Here is a 24,786-nt window from a genome sequence, read left to right as displayed (position 1 = left end):
TCTCTTTTTTTTTTTTCCCTTATGCTCATTTGTTTTGTTTCTTAAATTCCACATATGAATGAAATCATATGGTATTTATCTTTCTCTGACTGGCTTATTTCATTTAGCATAGTACTCTCTAACTCCATCCACATTATTGCAAATGGCAGGATTTCATTCTTTTTTAGGGCTGAGTAATATTCCAGTGTGTGTGAGTGTGTGTGTGTGTGTGTGTGTGTGTACCACATCTTCTTTATCCATTCTTCAGTCAGTGGACATTTGGGCTGTTTCCATAATTTGGCTTTTGTAGATACTGCTACTATAAACATTGGGGTGCACATATCCCTTTGAATTAGTATTTCTTTATTCTTTGGGTAAATACTGTGTAGTGCAATTGCTGGATTGTAGGGTAGTTCTGTTTTTAACTTTTTGAGGAACTTCTGTGCTGTTTTTCAGAGTGGCTGTACCAGTTTGCATTCCCACAACAGTGCAGGAAGGTTCCCCTTTCTCATATGTGGGCATTTTTGAAAGTGCACCAAACAAATGTCAACAAAGACGGTAGAGGTGTTAGAGCTAGGATAGGTCATTCACCTATTCACAGCAACTGTTTGTTAACAACCACATTAATTATTTTGAGATTGGGAAGCCATTTTAAAGTACTGACATCTGAACATGATAGTTTGTTATCTCTATATAAGCATTTTACTATGCTTGGGGGTTTAAGGTAGTTGTTGTATCATTTTTACCACTTAAATATTTGCACAGAATATCTGAATTTTGGAAACAGATCATTGATGTTAAGCAGGAAATGCTTACAACTGTAAGATAAAAGTTACAGAAACTAAAACTGAAGTTTGAGTTTTGAGATAAAATGTTATTATACCTAGAGTTCTCATTTCTGCGGATCCTATGCTCTTTTGAATCTCTGAAATTTATTTTGGTATATGAAAATGACATCTGATATAATAAAATTGATATATAAACATATAAGTAGTATTCGTATAAAAATCACTAAGCTCTAACTGTCCCTAATATCTTTGTTGAAGAGACCATTCATATTTCATGGATTTGTGCTATTTCCTGGTCATATATTCAGTTACTGCACATTTTCTCAACATTGGCATTATTGATATTTTGGGCTGGATAATTTTTTGTTGTATGATGTTGGAGGTTAGCAGCTACCATGGGCTCTATGCCCTGGATGCTAATAGCATCCCCCAAGTTGTGTAATCAAAAATGTCTCCAGACATTGCCAAATATCCCCTCAGTTAAGAACCATTAAGTCATCGTATCAGGGTCTCATAGAAAGCAGATGGTTTACCTCAGTGGGGTAAATGAGGGAGAGTATAATGAGGGAGCAATCTACAAAGGTATAGATAGGCATAAGGGAACTCAGAAGGCATGATGGGGCACCTCTGGGCTGATAAGAGTGAGGAAGATTACTGTTATCTGGGCCTGAAGGGCAAGGGTGGGAGTAGGTACAGAACACAGAGCATAAGAGAGAATTCCCTGACAGGAACTGTGCTTCTGTAAAGGGACAGACCAGTTGGCCACTCACAGTCTGGTAGGGATATAGCTGGGAGAATAAATGAATCTCCAAGTGGTGCCTCCCATTGTTTGAAATTCATCAGAAACCCAAGGGAAAAGGAGCCATTGATGCAATGGTTAAAGATCAGCCTTTTGAGGCCCCCCAGCAAGATGGAGAAGGATGAAGAATAGATCTGGAAAGGCAAAGAGAGGCTATCCAACACATGTCAATATTCAGTATTATGTTGATTATTGCCTCTGCTCCAAACTGTTACCATTATTTATAGCTTTATAATACATTGTAAGATCTTACAGACAGATTCCACCACCACCAGTTTTCCTCCTCTGTTTCCTCCTCCTTCAAATATTGCCTCCTGTTTATGAAAAAAATTGTTCTGTTGGTTTTCCTAGTATTTTTTGTAGTCTTTTCTCCTGGGTTCATTCCCTGTCTTCCATAGGAAGATCTGTTGGTAGTAAATATTCTATGTATCAGTTAAGATAGGCTAGGCAATGCTACAGTAAGAAAAACCCTGCATATTTCAGTTGCTTAACACAAGGAAAGTTTATTCTTTGCCTTGCCAAGTCCGCAGTGAATCAGGTGACTCTTCATGGCAGCTGCTTCACGTGGAGGCATTTTTGAAAAACAACTTATTTGAAAGTAGTGCTAGGTTGGTAGATACTTTGTCCCAGTGGTTTGAAGATAGAGGTCTTCTATGCATTTCTGTTGTTGCTGTTGAGAAACCAGGTAGGATTGTAATTCTCATTTCTTTGTAGATGATCTTTTTCCTATGCACAACACACCCCACCTACCCCCAGTTACTTTTAAGGTTTTTAATTTTAGTGACCTGCAATTTAACTGTGATAGATCTGGCTGTGTATTTCATTTAATTATTCTTTTTTGAGATACCCTCAGCTTCATGAATCTGAGGAAGTATGTCCCTCATTATTTTCAAAATGTATCAGATTTTATTTCTTGAATATTACTTATTCCTTACTCTTTCTATCTTGTCTTTCTGGAGCTTGGATCAAATATATGTTAGACTTCCTTATATTTTCCCAGTGCCCCGGCAGTTGTTTCATTTTCTGACCACTTCTCTCTCTGTACTGCATTCTTGGTGGCTTTTTAAGAAATGTCTTTTAGGGGTGCCTGGGTGGCTCAGTCACTAAGTGTCTGCTCCCAGGGTCCTGGGTTTGAGCCCCGCATGGGGCTCCCTGCTCGGCGGGAGGCCTGCTTCTCTCCATTCCCCCTGCTTGTGTTCCCTCTCTCGCTGTCTCTCTCTCTGTCATATAAATAAATAAAATCTTTAAAAAGTCTTTTAATTTATTTTCTATTCAGTCTATGTGTTCATTGATTTTCTAATTTGGATGGTAATGTTTTTTATTTTTATAACCTTTCTTTGTCAACTTGAACTGGTCGTTTGCTTCAGATAATTTTGACACACCCATATATTTCTCTCTTCTCTCTCTTTCTTTCTTGATAATTCTAACATTCTTCATCTTTTGGGGCCAGATTGTGTGTGTATAATTGTATGTGTGTTTTCCTTGCTAACCCTCTGCTTGGGGTGATTTATTTCTTTGTATGTTTTGTTATTTTTGATTGTGATCTCCTGATATTTGAGATACTTGAGGCTCTATCTGAGGGAATTCTTGGTTCCTATTGGGGTACCAGCTCCCTTCAGAGTTCTTCATTTGACTTACCACATTGTGGAGGCCAAGACTTTACCTTCCTCCCCAAAGCCCACAAAACCAGAGAACTAGAAACCACCAGGGATTGGAAGGTGTTATCAGCATGTCTTTGGTTCATGCTTTCAGGTACTGTTCTTTCAACTTTTCTGTGGGTTTGATAGTTTTCAAATAAAAGTTGGGGAAAATACAATTAAATTGTGAAAAAAAAAGCAATCAAACTGGGGGCACCTGGGTAGCTCCAGTTGGTTAAGCGTCCGACTCTTGGTTTTGGCTCAGGTCATGATCTCATAGGTCCTAGGATTGAGCCCTGGCCTGGCTCCTGGCTCAGTGGGGAGTCTGCTTCAGATTCTCTCCCTCTGCCCCTACCCTGAATCATGGGTTCTCTCTCTCTCTCTGTCTCTCAAATAAGTAAGTACATCTTTAAAAACAGAACAAAACAAAACAAAAAAAACAGAATCAAACTGGTTCTAGGCATTCCTTAACTAAAAACAAAAGTAGAGATGGCTGATTTATAGAATAGGAATAATCTTTCTTTTTCAAGAAAAGGAGCTTTTGTAGATATTAATTCTCCTGTTTAATTTGTTGATTTCTGTTTTTCTTTTTTTTTCACCTCTTTTTCTCTTGCTGTTAGAAGAGTTTGTTCTTCTTACAAATACTTGCTTTGAATTCATATTTCACTGATTTTCATTTTTAAAAATTTCTTAAAATAATTAATGTTACACATTTTTCTCCAAAATGAACTTTAGTTGCTTCTTATGAGTTTTGATAGTACTATGATTATTTTCATCTTTTCTAAATAGTATTTTATTTGTAAATTTTTTAAGTGATAAAATCATAATAGTATATGCATTTGGACACTTGGGCATATGCAGATAAATATAAAAAATATTTGGCATAAATAGCTAAATATAAAAATAGAGAAAAATATGAAAATAAATGTTATTATTCCCGAATTCCCTCTACTTTGAGAACTACCACTGACATTCTCATATATATCCTTCTAGTTTTTTTTTACCACAAGGCACAAACTTAGGTGTTTGTTTTAAATAAAATCAAGATCCTTTACATACAAGGTTTTATATCCTAACTTAATCATGAGTATTTTTGTATGTCATATATTCTTTTAGAAAATGATACTAATAACTATAGGTCAGTTCATCATGTGCATATATTTTATTTAACCAGTCCCCTCTTAGTTATCTAGATTATTTCAATTTTTGTTGTTATAAGTTGCATAATAATATATGTCCTTGTACATGCAGCTTAGTGTAGATTAGGATTATTGCCTTAAAATTAATTTCCAGATATAAATTGTACAAAATGGGGTAAACATTTTTAAGTCTTTTGATATATATTGTTAAATTGTCCTGTGGAAAAGTTGTCCAAACTGTGCAGCCATCAGCTGTCCATGTTAGAATGTGCTTTTTCTATCCAGGTGAACAGTTTAAAGTTTGTGGTATGTGATATCAGCTTGTCTTGATTTGAATTTGATTTTTAGTACTAACGAGTTTTTTTTTTTTAATTTTTTTTTTTTAAGATTTTATTTATATGAGAGAGAGAGAATGAGAGTGAGAGAGCACGAGAGGGGGGAGGGTCAGAGGGAGAAGCAGACTCCCCGCCGAGCAGGGAGCCTGATGCGGGACTCGATCCTGGGACTCCAGGACCATGACCTGAGCCGAAGGCAGTCGCTTAACCAACTGAGCCACCCAGGTGCCCTAGTACTAACGAGTTTTAATAGGTTTCCTCATGTTTGTTGGCTGTTGCTGTTTGTTTTTATAGCTCATAAAAAAAGAACATTAATGTAAGGTACTGTTGTCAAAGTAAAATGAGGGATAAGAGCCCACACTTGGCCACCTTTCTCTCCAACCTCTCAGGCAGTTCATCTGCCCTATCATAGGCAGCAAGGGACAGATTCCACTTAGCAAGCAGTTTTACATAATCATCTCTCTGTGGTCATATGACCTACTAAAGCACTGACTGATGTTTTTCCTGAAAAGAGAAAAAGTATCTTAGACTAATAACAAAAGAACCAGAAAACTGTACCACTGTTATAGCCTCTTTTTATGTTGGTGCCTATCTTTTATCTTTTGGGGGGGCCTTCATCTTTTTCTAGTTGGTTTATGTGCTATTTTATATATAAAGGATGTTAACTCTTTGTCATTATGTTGCAAAAAAATGTTCAAAAATTAAAAATTTTTTTTTTATGATATATAGAACTTTTAAGTCTGTATGTAATTAAAATACTCATTTTTAATGATGTCTTCCTTTTTCTTCCCTGTTTGGAGAAATCTCCCCCAATTTGTAATGAGCTAAATATTCACTGATATCTTCCTTCATTTCTTTTATGATATCAATCTACATTTAAACTTTTAATCATTCTGAAATAATTTTTAATATACGTTATGTATTTCCAAAGTTAATCAATGTCCCCGAACCATTTACTTATAACTTCCCTCACTGATTTAAACTGTCATTTTTATCATACTATAAATTGTACTTTTGATTTCCTTCTTTGGCCCAGATTTATTTAGGAAGGTGCTTTTGAATTTCCAACCTTTAATAAAAAACAAAAATAAAAACAAAAAAACAACTTGTTGCTTCCAGAGACTATGGCCTCTGCAATTTCTATATTTTGTCATTTCTTGACATTTCCATTATAACCCAATATGAACTTAAGTTTACTCAGTGTTCAATATATATATTTTTTTAAAGATTTATTTGTTTATTTTAGAGAGAGACTGAGCACATGAGCTGGGGAGGAGCAGAGGGAAAGGCAGAGAGAGAATCTCAAGCAGACGCCCCACTGAGTGCAGAGCCCGACATGGGGCTTGATCTCACGACCCTGAGATCATGACCTGAGCTGAAATCAAGAGTCTGACACTTAACCAACTGAGCCACCCAGGCCCCCTGATGTTCAATATATTCTTACAATAAAGATATATACTATACCTACATGGTTTAAAGATATGCAACTATTCATTCAATTCTGTTTTTTTGTTCAACTTGTCTATGGTAGTAATTCTAATTCTTCCTTATTAAAAAATGGTTAAGTTTAATAAACTTTAAAATATTACTTGGTAAGATTTTTATTTGGGGATAACATCCTAGGTTCTTTTTAGTGGAATGTACCTTATTAGCACTTGGCTAGTGTTAATGATATCCACTAATCAAATTGTAGTGAAATGTATATAGTTCTTGTCTCACTGTGACTTTTCTTGGGGCAGAGTTCATGCCTTCCTTGACCTTATCTTGGCACATGATTTGTAGACAATAAACACCTTTAAAATGCCTTGAATTTTACCCAAGTTAAACTCAGTGCAAACCTACAGGAGGAAATTCCTAAAGACAGTAAATCCCAGATAGTGAAGAAAATCACTGGTGTCCTCAGTGTCAGACTTATTAGGGTCATTGAGTAGAAGGTGACAGGCCTTCAAATATGGTTCAGTTCACTGTTTCTCTCCCCAAACTCACACAGATAGTTTGCCCAGCCCTATAAAGTTGTCCTATGAAGAACTCAGTCTTGACAGAGGGTTGAATTTGGTGGGCCTGGGAAAGGGGATTTCTATTCCTAGAGAAATAGATGTCCAACAAGTCAGCTGTAGTAGTATTGAAATAATCTTCTTCCCAGGATTTGGTACATTAATCCAGAAGTAGAGCCAAGAGCCCTCTCAGTTCCAGGCTGTAAAGATCATTGCTGATGTTCTCATCTGGCTAAGCCCTCATGGGATTTGAAAAACACACTTTTACTCCTTCTGTGATAAATTTAAGAGAATTCTTTATCCACATTAGTAACCCCAATATCCAGCTTCAGCCTTATCCTTCTAGATAAGCAGACATTCTTCTCTGAAGTCTTCCCATGTTGCTCTCAGCATGTGCAGGTGATACGGGCTTCTCCTGGAACCAGCGACTAGCTCCACTTTTCCTGGTCTGAGGAAGTCTTTCTTCCTCCACTCCTTTGGCTTCTCCCTTATTTAGAAACTTTCTTCTCTCTTCTCCCCTGTGCACTGAACATCTAGCATTATTACTTCAAGAATTTAGGTTTTACAAGGATAATTAGATCATCTGGAACGACTTCCCTTTTCAGCTGCCACATAAACCTAAGCATCCCTGAAGGCAAGAGCGCAGAAAGGGCCTGGCCAGTATGAGGGGTGTGCATGTGTCTGTGTGTATGTGCATTATGCCTGTGGTGGGGAGGGAGAATGGGAAACACAAATGAGTATTTTAATGAATTATCCCATTAAAGGTGCTAGATTCTCTCAATTCTCTCTAGAGACAATCTGAGTTAGTTTTTTCAGGGTCTATGAGGGTGACAAAGTGAGCTCACTCTCTGACGTCCCAGATGGCTTGCTCCCAGGCCAGAACAAGAGAAACCCGGCTGAGGCTGTGGAAGTTTGAGGAATCTGTTGAGCTTTTCTTGGGCTGCTGACCAGATTCAGAAGATGAATCTGGTCATCTCTATTGAGAAGTCCCTGATTTCTTCTCTCCAGTCCTCCCTGTCTTCATTCCTTGCCTGGGTGAGTTTGACCCTCTCTTGCTTTCTTTAATCTTGACTCATTCTTTATTTTTCCCTCCCTTTGTCTTAGGAACCCCAGAAGAAACAAAATGGTGGTCCATGTGTGAATCCAGTGTGTTGATATATTTGTTTGGCCTGCCCTAGGGGGAGCCTGTACAGTTTGTGTTTAATTTAAATTTGTGGCCAGTATTTAAACATTGGGAAATTTCATGTAAGAATCCAGATTCCCAACTTCTCTTATAATCTGGAAGATCTGGCCAGATTAGCTCCATATATGTGGCAAAAATGAGTTGGAGCCCTTGAAAACATTATGCTAAGGGAAAGAAACCAGTCACAAAAGACCACATATTATATGGTTCCGTTTCTATGAAAAGTCCAGAATAGGCAAATCTATAGATACAGAAAGTGGATTCGTGGTTGTCCCAGGGCTAAGGGGGGGGGGGGGTGCGCGTTTGGAGGGAAATGAGTGATTTTAAAGGGTACAGGGTTTCCTTGGCAGATGACAATGTTCTAAAAGCTATTGTGGTAATAGTTGCATAAACCTGTGGTTATACTAAAAAATTAGTGGCTTGTATAATTTGAATGCACAGTATGTGAATTATAGCTCAGTACAGGTATTAATAAATGAATTGGAGCTAGGTAGCATATACCTTCTTTAGGTGGGGTACATGAACTCTTGATTTACCCCAGTCCGCATCTGTATTTATTCCCCCACACCGAGGCCCAGCTGGCTTCTCTTACTTTTGCTCTGTTACTGGCTTCTGTTGGCATTTGACTTTTCAGCCTCATTTAGCTCAACATTCATGAGCATTTTTCTTTTTTGGTATCTTTCTCATAATTTCCCTTTTCTCATCCTTTTCCTCATGAAAATTACCTTTAGCTGACTCTCTCAGAGCACACCTTCTATGGAATTTAGTACCAAGGGAGAATAAAGAAAGGTATTTCCTTCTCAGCAACAACATCGCTATCATATTAAACCCTATCAGACCAAACTTGGAAAAACAGACAGTCTGGATTCTGGATTTATTATACAAGTGCTGTGCACGATGCCAACAGAAGAATAACAGGAAATGGTTTATAATCCCAAGTCATCTAAGTATTCTTCCCCGAACAGCCCTGCAGGATGATCGTGCAGGAGAAGCTGCAAGGCTGGAGATGGGGCTGGAAGCGCTAGCATTTTTAAAACCGCTTGTTGACGGACTGGCTTTTGAGAAAACCAACATGACATTGAAACTCTTAGGGATACTTTAAATTGGTGGATTATATGGTTGCTTGATTAAGTTTGGGTTATGTAAACAGTGGAGTGTTTAGATTTAGGCTTGGCTGTTGGAGTCCAGGCAGCTGTTTGTACTTAAGTCCAGCAAGAAGTCTTGTTAATCAAAGAACTGACTGAATTTCTTTCTTTCTCCCACCCCCGCCCGCTGCTTTTTTTGTACCTGTGTTGTTTTTCCTCCTGTCCAAACCCTTTGGGCTCAGGACTGTCAGGAGGCGAGGCAGAGCGTTTTTGAATTCTCCTCTGAGGACCAGGAACTTATTTTTTTGATTACATGGATGTGCCCCACAGATTTCCCTCACTGTGAGGTAATCACTTCATTTATCCAAGTTCTACAAAGCCTTTATTATTCCGGTTAGTTCATATTTTTGAAGCTAAGTCATCAGTTTGATGCGTTTGTTGTAAAATGTGGTTTAACAGCTTGTTAGCACATTTATTTTTTTTTAATGGAACCCAAAGATATTTCATGCTTGAGCAGCAGTGGATTTAAGAGCCGATGAAAAGCTGCGCGAGCTGTGTGCATTCATCACAAAACAATGGCACGAGAACGTTGCAGAGCAGTGCACCGGCCTGGCACCAGCAGTGGTGCAGGCTTTCTTCATGAGCTTAGGTTGCTTTTTTTCTGACCTGACTGTGTCTTATAAATAACCAGTGCTGCATGATGCTTGTTGGTTTCAGGTCGTCTGGGATGCGCTGGATCATTTGAGCAGTCCAAGTTCATGTGGTTTTTCCACCCTCTGAGATGATTCTATTTTATTTTTGTCCACAGAGCAAAAGGGAAACTGGGACTGTTGTTCTCTGTCTTCCTCATGTGGCTTTGTAAAGTTGTCTCAGATCTAACGGGTTGGAACTGAGCGCTATTGTAGAGCCTGGTGAGTGTCAGAGAGCCTTTGAAAAGTAAAAGGGGAGAAGCCACAGGCTCTTTCCACAGCCTCATCACAAATACAAACTAGGTCATTTTCCTGGGAGGCAGCAAAAGTGAACATTCTGTGTTTGACCAAAGCCAACCTCTTGGTTGAGACTTTGATAATTTGGGGATGAAGTAGAGGCACACGGTCTCCTTTGACTAAATCCAGAGCTATCTTTGTACCAGGCTAGGTGTTTGTTGCATTATAAGATCTGCAACCCATGGGGACAGACCTCGTAAGAGTAGAATTGGTGAAAATGGACTTTCTGATTTAACTAAAATGTGTTAGCTTATCAGTTTTCCCTTTTGCATTTCTATGCTGTCAAGTGCATAAACCAAGCAAGAGTGATTTTTTTTTGCAACAGTGACTTTTTTCACCATTCAAGTCAGGCTCATATTTCCATTATATTCAAGCAGTTAGGGAGTAAAGAAAAGTATCAAGAGAAAGAAGGCAAGTTTTTTTTTTTTTTTTTTTTTTTTTTTTTTAAGAAGGCAAGTTTCTTAGAGATTGAAGCACTTGCATGGGGGAAGAAGGAGAAACCATATGAGAAAAATTACCAACTACTCTACCTCATGATCACCTAACAACGGATGAGATTCATATTTGCAATCTGCCCACACCTCCAATGTTTCTTTGAGGCTAAGAGTATAAAATGGAACTCCTATGTGAGGTGATCTTAATTTCTTAAAAGAAAGAAAGAAAAAAAGACTTGTTAATGGTGATGGTACTAATGTACAGAATGATGACAAATGCTCGTCCTGGAAGGGATCTTTTGTACAAACTACTCCAAATGTCTGATTATGTAGACAAAATGGAACATGGAAATTTGTCTAGTCTTCTCTCACTTTCCTTCTGACCTCAATGGAGTCCCTTAATTCTGGATATTTCATATAAATGGAATCATACAATATGTGGCGTTTTGTGTCTTAATTTTTTTCACTTAACCTAATGTTTTCAAGGTTCATCCATGTTGTAGCATGTATCTGAACTTCATTCCCTTTTATAGCTGAATAATATTCTATTGTATGAATATTACATTTTGTTTACCCATTCATCAGTCCAATGATGGACACTTGGGCTTTTCTACCTTTTGGCTATTGTGAATAGTACTTCTATTAATATTCATATAAAAGTTTTTGTTTGAACATCTGTTTTCAATTCTTTTGAAGTAGAATTGCTGAGTCATATGGCAAGTCTCTGTTTAACTTACTGAGGAACCCCCAAACTGTTTTCACAGAGGGTATACCACTTTACATTCCCAGTAGTAAATGTATGAGGGTTTCAGTTTCCCCACATCCTCATCAACACTTGTTATTGTCTGCTTTATTCTAGCCATCCTAATGTGTGTGAAGTGGTATCTCGTTGTGGGTGTGATTTCCATTTCCCTCATGACCAGTAATGTTGAACATTTTTTCATGAGCTTATTGGCCATTTGTATCTTCTTTGGAGAAATGTCTAGTCAAGTCCTTTGCCCACTGTTAAATTAGGTTCTTTGGCTTTTTTTTTTTAATTGTTGAGTTTTAAGAGTCCTTTTTATTCTCTGGAAACTAGACCTTTACCAGATGTATTGTTTTAAAATATTTTCTCTCGTTGCATGAGTTTTCTTTTTGATGGACAAAAGTTTTTAATTCTGATGAAGTCCAGTTTCTTTCTTTCTTTCTTTTTTTTTTTTTTTGGCCTATGCTTTTGGTGTTCTGTTTAAGAAACCATTGCCAAATCCAAAGTCTGGAAGATTGACCCTGCTTTCTTCTAACAGTTTTGTCCTTTTAACTCTTATATATAGGTATAATCCATTTTGAGTTAATTTTTACGTAGAGTGTGAGGGTAAAGACTTCATTCTTTTGCATTTGGATATTGAGTTGTCCCAGCATTATTTGTGGAAGAGAATATTCTTTTCCCCATTGAATAGTCGTGCACCCTTGTAGAAAATCAATTGTCAGGTGCCTGAGTGGCTCAGTCGTTAAGCGTCTGCCTTCGGCTCAGGTCATGATCCCAGGGTCCCCGGGATCAGGCTCCCTGCTCGGCGGGAAGCCTGCTTCTCCCTCTCCCACTCCCCCTGCTTGTGTTCCTGCTCTCGCTATCTCTCTCTCTGTCAAATAAATAAATAAAATCTTTAAAAAAAAAAAAAAAAGAAAATCAATTGTCTATAGATGTATGGGTTTATTTCTGCGAACTTCATTCCATTTCATTGATCATTGTCTATTCTTATGCCAATACCTAGAAATTCAATTATAAGTTCCTCTTTATCTTAAGTTACTTAGAAATTATTTTGAAATTTTCAGGGGTGCCTAGGTGGCTCTGTTGTTATGCATCTGCCTTCAGCTCAGGTCATGATCCCAGGGTCCAGCCCCGCATCTGGCTCCTTGCTCGGGGAGCCTACTTCTCCCTCTCCCTCTGCCTGCTGGTCCCCTGCTGTGCTCTCTCTCTCTCTGTCAAATAAATAAAATCTTTAAAAAACAATTATTTTGAAATTTTCAAATTGAAGGGTTTTATGAATAATACCTTTATTGTTAAACTATATTTTTCTCTCACTCAGAGAATGTGACTGTCCATATGATCATTTTATTTTCCTTTAAGTTCAGTAACTGTACCACATACGACTGGTGTTGCTTCTGTTAGTTTTTCTTGAAACATGACAAGTCTTTTTTAAACAGAAGATTCACATCTACTTTATTTCAGGCAACTTTTCTCCTATTTCTGTTCATTTTTTTTGTTTGCCTTTTTCTTATTCTCTTCTTCAGAGAATTTAGTTATGTATGTATGGCAAAATCTCTTGTCTTTTATTATTTTTTAATCTTTTAGTTCTGTGTGATTTCATCAAGTTGTCCTGTATGCCCATAGTTTTTTTAAAAAATTATGAATTTTTGGTATTTTTTATTTCCTGAACTGTGGCTTTCAACATTGTTAATGTATCTATATTTCTTTTTTTTTTTTGGAACATATTTATAGTAACTTTTATTTTTTATTTTTTTAAAGATTTTTATTTATTTATTTGACAGAGAGAGACACAGTGAGAGAGGGAACACAAGCAGGGGGAGTGGGAGAGGGAGAAGCAGGCTTCCCACCGATCAGGGAGCCCGATGCGGGGCTCCATCCCAGGACCCTGGGATCATGACCTGAGCCAAAGGCAGACGCTTAACGACTGAGCCACCCAGGCGCCCCTTATAGTAACTTTTAAAGTCCTTGTCAAGTCAGACATCTGGGCCCTTCCCTTTTGCATGCAGTTTCTTTCTTTTTATTTTATTTTATTTTATTATGTTATGTTAATCACCATACATTACATCATTAGTTTTTGATGTAGTGTTCCATGGTTCATTGTTTGCGTATAACACCTAGTTGCATGCAGTTTCTATTGTCTGCTTTTTTCCTCCCTGTATTTGGGGCACATAAAAAGAAACATTCCTGTTTCTTTGAATGTTTCATAATTTTGTTGTTGTTGTTGTTAAAAACTGGGCATTTTCGAGAATATATTTTAGCAACTTAGGCTATTGATTCCCCCGTCCGCAGTGGTTGTTGTTGTTTGCTTGTTTATTTGTTCGGTGACTGGTCTGGACTGTGGTAGTGAAGTCTGTTCCCCTCACTCCCAGTGTGAAGCTTCTGGTGTTACTCCACAGAGGGCACGCCCACCTAATAGCTCCTCTAGTTGGAGGGATTGCTGTTTTGTTTTCAGCAATGCCCTGGGGCATAGATTGCACTACAACGTATCCAATTAGTTTTGGAGCCATTTTCAGGGGTAGTTTTATGCCAGTCTTGCCAGTCTTTGAGGTTTGTTCTGACCATAGGAGGGCTCTCCTTAGCTATCTCTTTCCCTGGTTCTATCTGGTAATCTAGCTGACCTCTAGTTTAGCTTGTTGCTTTTGTGGAGCTCTCAGCCTCCTCTGAATTATTTACTACCAAAATCTCCACTGTTGTGAAGAGTGTTTGGAGAGGCTTGAACTTCCCTATACTTTGTTTCAAATAATGTTAGATTTTTTTTTGAGTAGAGCATAGAACCTCTCTGTTCTTATGGCCAGCATCTCCCCTGGGCAAAATCTCTGAGCCATTGCGGCAGAGCGGGTGGTGGGGACAGTCTTTTTTCTTAGGATGGCATTCCTGATTCATCAGCAGGGCACTAGGTAGAAGCAGGAGCCTCTGGTCTTCTCAGCTTCTCCTGGTCTGGAACTTTGATGCTCTGTGTGAACTGGGATGAGGGTGATTGGGTCCCCGGTATTCTCAGGCACCTGCTGTGCCTGATATTGAGCCTGTTATGATTCCCCTGTGGCTGGGGGGAAGTGGGGAGCCTCTTTGGCTGAACTCACCGGCAATTTAGGCTCTGCAATGTGAAATTGGGAGGGAATAAGAAATACTGATGGGCTAGCCCTAGTGGTGTGAGATACTATAGACCTTGCCTGTGAGCTGGAGTGGAGCTTCTTGTCACATTGAACTGGGCATAGGTATGGAGGTAGCAGGTGATGGCTCAAGTGCCACAAATTCTCACTGTTCTTACCAAGATGTAGTAGGTTTTCTTAAATAAATGTCTTGTTCTCCATTTGCTGTATGCCCTTAGGGTAATTTCCAAAAAAAATTTTTTTTAAAAAGTATCAGCTCCATTTTCTTTTCCCTTTATTTCTTCTTTTTAAAAAATTTTTTTAAAAAAATATTTTTTCCTCCTGTTATTTGAATATCTAATCTATATTTTTCGCCCTTCTTAATTTTTTGAAATCATGTTTATAATCTGCTTGAGTATGGAGATATGTTTGTCCAATTCCTTAAATAGTTTCTGTTAGGCTCTGTGTGCTTCATCTGTACTTATATTCCTTTCCTCTTTTTGCTTTGTAGCTTCTATTCATAAATTCATAGCTAGTTCTTTTCTCATTATTACTTCCCTTTGAGACAGGCTATTTTCAAATGTGTTTTGAGGATGGGTAGGAAGGTGAAATAGCATTAAATTTCTATTTGGATTTGTTTTCTTCGGTATCTCCTCACTGAATCTTTTTAAGAATACTCTTTGCTGGGGAACACATCGCTCTCCATCTCTGTGTGGCTCATAGCAATGCCCATCTAGTTACACTCCCTGTGCTGTGACCGGGGGATGACTCTCTCCTCCTTCTTGGCAGTGCCTCACCTCCAGAAGGTCCCTCTAGGTTCCCAGGACAGGTCATACACAATTAGAAATGGCATGTCTGTTTCACCTTCAACTTCACCTCTCCTGCTGTTCTTTGGTTTCAGGTTGGGTCTCTTGGGGGACATTATCTGCCTTTTCCCATGCTCGGTCCACAGACTTAGATTTCATTACTAACAAAGAATCACGAGACAGGCCTTCCGTACTGTGCTTTATTAAGCAGGAATCCTGTTTCTTGATCAGTGTCTGAGGGTTCTATGTCCCCCCTCACCAACGTTCTCCTTAGGATCCAAATATCACTGTTTTGGTATATATTCTCTTTGTAGTTTTCATTTCTGGTAGTATCCTTTTTCTTATTACAATGAAGATGAAGTTGGCTTTTTATTTTTTAATTTTTTATTCATTAAAAAAAATTTTAATAGATTTTATCTATTTATTTGAGAGAGAGAGCACGAGCTTGGGGGGAGGTACAGAGGGGAGGGGAGAGGGAGAAGGGACGAGTAGTGCAGGATCCCAGGACCCCCAGATCATGACCTGAGCTGAAGTCAGGAGCCCTGATGATCTTTCTAACATCTTGTTTTCAGTTTTAAAATTTCTCTTTTCTTGATATTTCTGCTTTCATTTTTGTATGCAATCTCTAACAGGACTGATGCAGTGTTTTGTTTAATGTTTGGGACTTAATATATCTGTTTCTTTTGTCTTAGACATTACTCTTAAATTGCTTAACACTTTTCCTAATGATCTTAGTGTTAATCACTATTAACTACTCCTCTGAAGAGATCAGGTTTCTGGTAGTCTTCCATTATTAGTTCCCCCCCTTAAGATCTTACCCTGTCTTCCATATTGTGTTGCGCTCATCTTGTATTTAGAATCTGTCTTGGAGCAGACTTCACAGACAGCTGTTCTGAGGTTGGATTCTGCTGCAACAGATACGCTTTTTTAATTAATGTTCCCCTCCAGCTGCACCATGCATGACTATTTTATTTGATTTTTGTATTAAAAATTGGAATGCTTCAAAGAAAGTTGTGTTCATGAAATGTGAGTACTCAGATGCTTCTGGGTACTGAAGAGCAAGGAATTCAATCTCTATGCATTCAGTCTATATTTATAGAAGCTTTTGAGACATGCTGCATTATATCTGGCTGCTTTTTCAAAACAAAGATTCACCTTATTGGTAGTACATGTTGAAAAAATGAATAAAAAATGAGTGAATTGCAGAGGATATTTACGTCAGTAGAAATTAAGTGTTCACTTCCTACATTTCTCTGTGCTGTAGGACATAGCTTTAGGTCTGTTGTACTTATGACTGGATATTGTTCTACATTTTGATATATGGCCCTTTAGGTTGTTTCTTAATATTGGGTAAAATTGATGAACATTTTCTATTTTAGCTAATGGGCTTGAGCTAACTAAGGCAGGTAGATGAGGTGGCATTTGGATATAAATGTATATAATTTTCCATTGAAGACAGAATCTGAGAAGGAAATTTAACCTGTGGCAGAAAGGGTTACTGGAGGAGGTGATAGCATGGAAATAACCCTGAAATCAGAATCGCTGTGATCTGCATTTGAGTCTAATTCTGTTATTTCCTAGTCTTATAGCCTTGGGCAAGTTCTTTTATCATGCTAAACTTCTGTATTTTAATCTGCAAACTGATGAGAATCTTTAGTTCACAGAATTATTTTAAGGATTATGTGAAAGCCACTGAGACACTGTCACTGAATGGTAATTGATCCTGAACCTATTAGAAAAGATCCAGACATATATATGAGCATATATAATTTCAAAAACTATAATTAGCTGTGTAGTTAATTTTGTGGCATATAGATGGGTAGACTACTAGCTGCCTAAATGATAGTCATTTCCCTTTCCTCTTTACTAATAGAAGTCTTGTATTATTGAGGGTGGTAATGTACTCAGCTAAAATCCTATGTTTTACAAGTCTCACTTCACATACGGGTGACAAATACAACACAAATGGCTGCTGGTGATGGGACTTCTGAAAAACAGTTGAACGAATGACACAGCTAATGCTGGGTGAAACAAATAATGCATGAAATAGATGAGAACTTGAAGAGAAAATAGAAAGGTGACCTCAGAGATCTAAGAAAAGCTGTTGCTTTGCATATAGGTTGCATGTAACTAAACTATAATTCCATTATATGTGTGGAACATAATTCAGGTGTGACAGCAAATACATTTCCATGTATTCAGGATCTCAACTTGCATTATGATTGGGTCACTTTAAGGAGAATATTCTCTTTTAAAAGGTTATATTACTTTTATTTTTAAAATAATCTCTACCCCCAAAGTGGGGCTCAAACTTACAACCCTGTGATCGAGTTGCATGCCCCACAGACTGAGCCAGCCAGGTGCCCCAAGGAGAATAGTCTTAACATCAAGACCAAATATATATTATTTCCTTTAATTAGTGAAAATCCCCCCTTAAGGTTTTTTTTTTTTTTTCCTCATTAAACTTTTGTTTTAATGGGTCTCAACATTCTGTGACAGATTTTTGGTCAAGTTGTTTCCATTAAAAAGTACTGATTTTAAAAACTAATAACTTAAAATGCCCCCCCCCCCACACCATTCTCCTTTCCTTCTAAAGGTTTTACAGTGCAGTGTTATCATTAACCAGTCTTTTACTATTAAACTTAAATGGCCAATTGACACAAACGGTTCTGAGACCGTTCTTCTACCACTGATTAAGACTGGGGTGGCAGGTATTGGAGAATATATTCATTTAGGCTTCTGAGCTTTCTGGGCAGACTTGGTGATCTTGCCAGCTCCAGCTGCCTTCTTGTCCACTGCTTTGATGACACCCACAGCAAGCGTCTGTCTCATGTCATGAACAGTAAAATGGCCCAGAGGAGGATAGTCAGAGAAGCTCTCAACACACATAGGCTTGCCAGGAACCATATCAACAATGGCAGCATCACCAGATTTCAAGAACTTGGGACCATCTTCCAGCTTTTTTCCAGAATGATGATCTGCCTTCTTCTTCAGCTTAGCAAACGTGCAAGCAATGTGAGCTCTGTGACAATCCAGCGCAGGGGCATATCCAGCACTGATTTGGCCTGGATGGTTCAGGATAATCACCTGAGCTGTGAAGCCAGCTGCTTCCATTGGTGGGTCATTTTTGCTGTCACCAGCCATACTGCCATGATGAACATCTTTGACAGATATGTTCTTGACATTGAAGCCCACGTTGTCCCCAGGAAGAGCCTCACTCAAAGCTTCATGGTGCATTTCAACAGACTTCAGTTGTAACATTGACTGGAGCAAAGGTGACTCCATGTCAGGTTTAAGAACACCAGTGTCGGGCACCTGGGTGGCTCAGTTGTTTAGGCAACTGCCTTCGGCTCGGGTCATAATCCTGGAGTCCCGGGATCGAGTCCCGCATCGGGCTCCCTGCTCATCAGGGAGTCTGCTTCTCCCTCTGACTCTCCCCCCCTCATGCTCTCTCTCTATCGTTATCTCTCTCAATAAATAAATAAAAAAAAAAAAACTAAAAAAAAAAAAAAAGGACACCAGTCTCCACTCGGTCCACAGGGACAGTACCAATACCACCAATTTTGTAGACGTCCTGGAGAGGCAGATACAAGGGCTTGTCAGTTGGACAGGTTGGTGGCAGAATGCAATCCAGAGCTTCAAGCAGTGTGGTTCCACTGGCATTCCCATCTTTATGGGTGACTTTCCATCCCTTGAACCAAGGTATGTTAGCACTTGGCTCCAGCATGTCACCATTCCAAACAGAAATTGGCACAAATGCTACTCTATCGGGGTTGTAGCCAATTTTCTTAATGTAGGTGCTGACTTCCTTAACGATTTCCTCGTATTTCTTCTGGCTGTAGGGTGGCTCAGTGGAATCCATCTTGTTAACACCAACAATTAGTTGTTTTACACCCAGTATGTCAGCCAGAAGGGCATGCTCACGGGTCTGCCCATTCTTGGAGATACCAGCTTCAAATTCACCAACACCAGCAGCAACAATCAGGACAGCACAGTCAGCCTGAGATGTGCCTGTAATCATGTTTTTGATAAAGTCTCTGTGTCCTGGGGCATCAGTGATGGTCACCTAATACTTGCTGGTCTCGAATTTCCACAGGGAGATATCAGTGGTGATACCACGTTCACGTTCAGCTTTCAGTTTATCCAAGACCCAGGCATACTTGAAGGAGCCCTTTCCCGTCTCAGCAGCCTCCTTCTCAAATTTTTCAATAGTTCATTTGTCAATCCCACCACATTTGTAGATCAGATGACCAGTAGTGGTAGACTTGCCCGAATCTACGTGTCCAGTGATGATGATGTTGATGTGAGTCTTTTCCTTTCCCGTTTTGGTTTAGGTTGAGTGGTGGTTTTCATGACACCTGTGTTCTGGCAGCAAACCCGATGCGAAAAAGCTAAAGATTTTTTTAATATTGTAATAATTATTTTATTCAGTGTTTTGTTTTTCTTAACATTTCTAAATTTCTTTAGTGTTTTTTTGAGAACATGTCTTTATAATATGTCTAAATTAATGCAAATTTTTAATTATACAGGATATCCGAATATTATAGGGCTTCTCTTTCTCATTTAGTCTCTCTTCCCTCCCTTCTCTCCTTTTTCATTCTCTCTTTTTCCTTTTCAATTTCTTAATTTTTAAATTTCTTTCTAGGTCTGCTCAGATTTCATCATGTTACCTCCTCTCTCTCCTGACTCCTCTCCAGGATTGTCCCATAGTTTCTTGGATTCCATATTCTCTTTGTGGATTTTCTGGCCCTTAAGTAATTTCCTAGGAAAGGACCATGGAGGCTGTTTGTTTTCTTAAATGTTTTGCATGCATTAAAATGTCTTTGTTCTGCTCTCACACTCAACTGATAACAAGATTGACTGTTGAATTCCAGATCAAAAGTCATTTAACTTTGGGGCTTGAAGGCATTGCCCCAGTATTTTTTATTATTCAGGATGTTTATTTATACTATGTGTGATCTGGGGGTTTTTACCTACGTGGGAGCTTTTAGAACCTTTTTTTTTTTTTAATTGATGTGCTGAAATTTCTTGAAGATATATCTAAATGAGGGCTTTTGGGGGGTGTGGGGATTGCTCATTTATTTTCCTTGGGGGCTCATTGGCATTTCTTAATCTTCAGTTTTTCTTCAACCCAATGGAATTTCCCATTGTTTATTTGAAAATTTCCTTTTACCACTTTCTCTGTCTTATATTTATGGGGCTCATTTGTTGGCCATTGGACCTCTCTATTTCTTTTCACTGATAACTTCCACTTTTATTTTGCTTTATAGTCTTTGAAATTTCCTCAAGTTCTTCTATTATTTCTATTTTGTAAAATCATAGTTTTATTCCTAAGCATTCTTTGTTGTTCTTTGATGGAGTGATTGCCAGTGGATATGGGGTTTCTTGGTTGGAGTGATGAAGTATTTTAAAATTAGATTGTGCTGATATTTGCACAACTCTGTGAATGTACTAAAAACATTTAATTGTATACTTTCAATGGATGAGTATGGGAGTTATATCTCAAAGCTGTTAAAAAAATATAGATTGTAGAGGGATGGGATGAGATCCAGAAGACAGAAGATTTATTTAATTTTGCATTACTCTTTTTTTTTTCCTATTAAGACCATCATTGCTGTTGATCTTAACTGGATTTCATTTGTACAAAAATATCCTGTGAGTCCTACACTATGTAATTTTCCCTTATGCCCTATTGCCCTGAGTGATCACTTCTGCTGGTGGTCATCAGCATCTGGGACATGAAGTTTTAAACCCCATCTTCTAGATGACCACAGTCTTTCCCAGTCTACAGACACATCCCAGCATCCACTTCATTATCTTTTCCATCCTCCCTTTCTGCCTGAAATAATTTTGAGTCATTTCTGCCCACAGCCTAGGGTGTCCAGCTGTGTGGACTCCTCCATGGAGCTCTTTTCCTTGGAGCTGCACACACACACTGTTCCCATCAGTTAGCACCTGGGTCTAGAGGCATAGCCACTACACCTTCTTGAGTTATGAACCTGTTGTATAATTACTCTCTATCAGTGAGCAAGTATGAAAAAAACCTTCAAGAAATGCTAGGCCACTTATTGCATAATCCTTGCTTATTTAAAGAAGGCATTTAAAAATATTTTCCAGTCTTTTTTGTTAATACCTACTTTCTGTTTTATTCAGAAATATGGGGTAGAATGCTACGGAAGTGAGAGGTTATTTTTTTTAATTTAAATAAAAATAAAAATAAGAGGAGGGAATGGACTACATACTCTTCCAGGGAATATGGGACCTGAAAGCAGGCAGAATCAGATGTTAACCACTTCCAACCTACAGATGTTTCTGCATTTATACTTCACTATAAAGGAAATGTCCCCAGTTTTCTGCAGGAAAATACATTGACAACAAGGTAGTTAATCCATAGCAAATATTCCTTATTAGATACTTTAGATACTAGCTAATCAGATAACCGCAGGGCAGAAGGGTGTCCTCTCAGAAAACAAAATGAAAAGGACCAGTTATTCCAAAGATAAAAATGTAAATTTTATCCTTGTGATTTTGGGTGGCTTTTTGTGATGGTGGTTGTCATAAACTGGTTTTCCCTAACTCTATACTCAGCTTTCACATCTGTGTGCTGATTTCTTACATTTTACTTTCTTTGGGCTAAAATTTTTTTAGTATATAGGGTTGAAAAATGTAAATAACAGTAAGATGGGTCCTTGGTAGCTTTCCTAGTCCCTAGCACTTTTATAGTAATTTTCTGCCTCCAAGAAATTCTGCCTGTAATTGAACCTCATGGAAGGTCTCCATCCTGGTGGAGGATGCCTGCACTGTTGAGTTCCCAGCAAGGCTGGAATCTTGGTCTTAGGCAATGAGGCAACTGCCAGGAGATATACTACTTCTCTCCACAAAAAGCATTCCCTCATTTCTCTCTCTCTCTCTTTTTTTCTTTTTGCCTTTTTTCTTCTTTCTCTTCGGATTGATTTGATTGATTGGTTGATTGAGGTCTTCTTTTAGTTTCCTCCCAGCAGACCAAGCCAGTCATACCTAGAGATACTAGATATTAATAGCTTTTGCCTCTCAGGGGACTCTTTTTTTGGGTAAAAGTGGCTGGTGACACTTTTATATTTTTATCGTGAAGTCGAGATTTATGGCATATATTCAATGTCTACTGTTTGGCACAGAGTTGTAAGGACAGACACTAGAGAAACATGAAATAAGATTTCTCTGCTCTAGATCAAAAGAAGACACACATCCATGATAAAACTAGAGAGCAATGGAAGGGAGAGAGAATTCAGTGCCAAATTGTGTGATAAAGATTACTAAGAGCTGTGGTTCACCGTATGTGAAATATTTATCTTGACCTGATCCTTGGGCCTGCCCTTTGACCACTAGCAGTGTTTTAATCCTTTATATTTCATTGCAGGCCTGTCGGGCCTAAATATTTACAGGAATCAGACAGGCACCAGATAACTGAGCTAAGGGACCTTAGAAATCTTCATTTTCACCCAAGGTTTTTAAACTCAAAGGATGCATGTCCCATGAACAACCAATCATAGTGGTAGGATACTAAGCCAAAATGAAAATGACATACAAAGGGATCCTGAAGAAATTCTTCGTTTCTTCATTTAAACTGACTTATTTCACATCTGCCCAAAACAGAAACATTACCATAGGTTAGCATTAATAATGATTTAGGAACTATATATATTCTTGCTGACTGACTTGGAGCTTTGTCCTCTAAGAAAAGTTCCTTTGCATATGTCTGGGCAATTGAAGAACAGACGTAATAAGAATGGAATTAAGCAGAGCTAATGCCAGTTGGGATGGTGACTTCTAGATATAATCTAATAAACTAGCATGTGTTATACTTACAGCAAAATATGTATTACGTGTACTGTTGTTATGAGACAATGGAAAAATAGGCACTTTTTCCTGATAATTTTTGTTATTAGATAATCACATGGCTAAGAATTCAGTTCAAAGTACAATGAAAAATGAGTCTCCTACCACTGCCAATCCTAAAGAAAGCCCCCCCATTTTTTCTCAGATTTATTTATTTATTTGTTTTAGGGGGGAGGGGCAGAGGGAGAGAGTCTCAAGCAGACTGTGCAGAGCCCTATGCGGGGCTTGATCCCACAACCCTGAGATCATGACCTGAGCCGAAACTAAGAGGACACTTAACTGACTGTGCCACCCAGGCACCCCAGAAAGTCCCTTTTTATACTTTCTTGCATATTATTTTGAATTTTTGCCTGCTTATACATGTATCAGTGTGTGTGTGTGTGTGTGTGTGTGTATGGTATTTATTTAGCATAAATGGTTACATATAATACATACTGTGCTGATCCTTTTTTTTTATTTAACAAAAGAGCTTGGAGATAATTCCATGCTATATGTGTAATTGTGCCTCTTAGATTTTAACTATGCTTTGGCTTTTGGCCTTGCTTTTGGCTGAGGTGGAGTAACAAGAATTGCATTTATCCTCCCAACTAAGGTAACCCTCCTTTTCTTCCACCCCACCTCCCTTCCCCCCTCCACACACACACAAATAAAATATTTGAAACAACACTTTTCAAAGACATCGGGCATCAGGTATCAAAGGACAGTGATCTTTGAGAGATGAGAAACAAAAGAGGTAAACCCTGCTCTTGACCCAGCTGACTGCCTTGGGTTTCCAGGCCATAACACAGCAGGAGGAACCCAGCAAAGCCTGGCAGACTCTCTGAGGTGAGGAAACAGAGCTGAGAGACCAGGGAGACTAAAAGCAGCTAGTGTGTGCAGGACAGAGCTGCACGAAAGAAGTGCCCCGGAGGGCGCCTGGGTGGCTCAGTTGGTTAAGCGACTGCCTTCAGCTCAGGTCATGATCCCAGGGTCCTGGGATCGAGTCCCACATCGGGCTCCCGGCTCAGCGGGGAGCCTGCTTCTCCCTCTGACCCTCTCCCCTCTCATGCTGTTTCTCTCCTGCTCACTCTCTAATAAATAAATAAATAATCTTTAAAAAAAAAAGCAAAAAAAAGAAGTGCCCCGGAAATCCTCATAGGGTCCGCCTTGAGTATGCAACAATGCTTATCAGTTTTGCTGAGCTCAGTACTGATGAATGCCTCTGAAAGGATTAGAGGGAATAGTGCCTGGCACTCATATGGGACAAGAAATGGTGCCTGTTCCCACCAGCCACACAGGGTATTGGAATAATTTATTCAGAAAGATTTGACTTAATAGTGGGAGAATAATTAGCCATAGACTAAACATGGCTCTGGTTCCAGCTAATGAATCTTAAACAAGACTTAACAAGATCAAACTGTTTCTTAGAAATTTAACTGCATTCCAAACCAAAGCTAAAAAATATTTACAGAAACACAGCAATACCCAGAGTCTAAAAAAGTAGCAATCACAATCTCTGGCATCCATGTCAATGATTACAGACATGCAAAAAGCAGGAAAATATGACCCATAATGAGAAAAATCAATCAGTGGAAATTAACACAGGTGATAGAAGTAGTGGACAAAGACCTTAAAAGCGTTATTGTAACTATTAATACATAAGTTGAAAAAGTTAGAGATGTGACAGACATAAAGAAAAATTCCCGAGCCAAACTATCAGAGCTGAAACTACAATGTGTGAGGTGAAAAATACACTGGATTGGGTCCATGACAAATTAGACATCTCAGAAGAAAAGAGTAGTAAACTTGGAAACTATTATAATAATGATATTTTCTGAAAGGAAACAATTTTTTTTAAAAAGGAAAAAAGTGTCAGGGAACTGTAGGACAACTTCAAATGGCTTAATATATGTGTAATTGGAGCCATAAGGGA

At 38.5% G+C, this 24,786-nt stretch overlaps 1 pseudogene; it reads right to left on the bottom strand.

The window, feature by feature from the left end:
* Positions 1-17,711: 17,711 nt before the first annotated feature.
* LOC118011597 lies at positions 17,712-19,320 on the bottom strand (annotated as a pseudogene).
* Positions 19,321-24,786: the final 5,466 nt, after the last annotated feature.

Source organism: Mirounga leonina, unplaced genomic scaffold, assembly GCF_011800145.1.
Source record: "Mirounga leonina isolate KUSES-001 unplaced genomic scaffold, KU_Mleo_1.0 Mir_150, whole genome shotgun sequence".
In the NCBI taxonomy this organism is placed as follows: domain Eukaryota; kingdom Metazoa; phylum Chordata; class Mammalia; order Carnivora; family Phocidae; genus Mirounga; species Mirounga leonina.
Note: the sequence above shows the minus strand (reverse complement) of the source record. Positions and strands in the feature narration are given on the sequence as shown.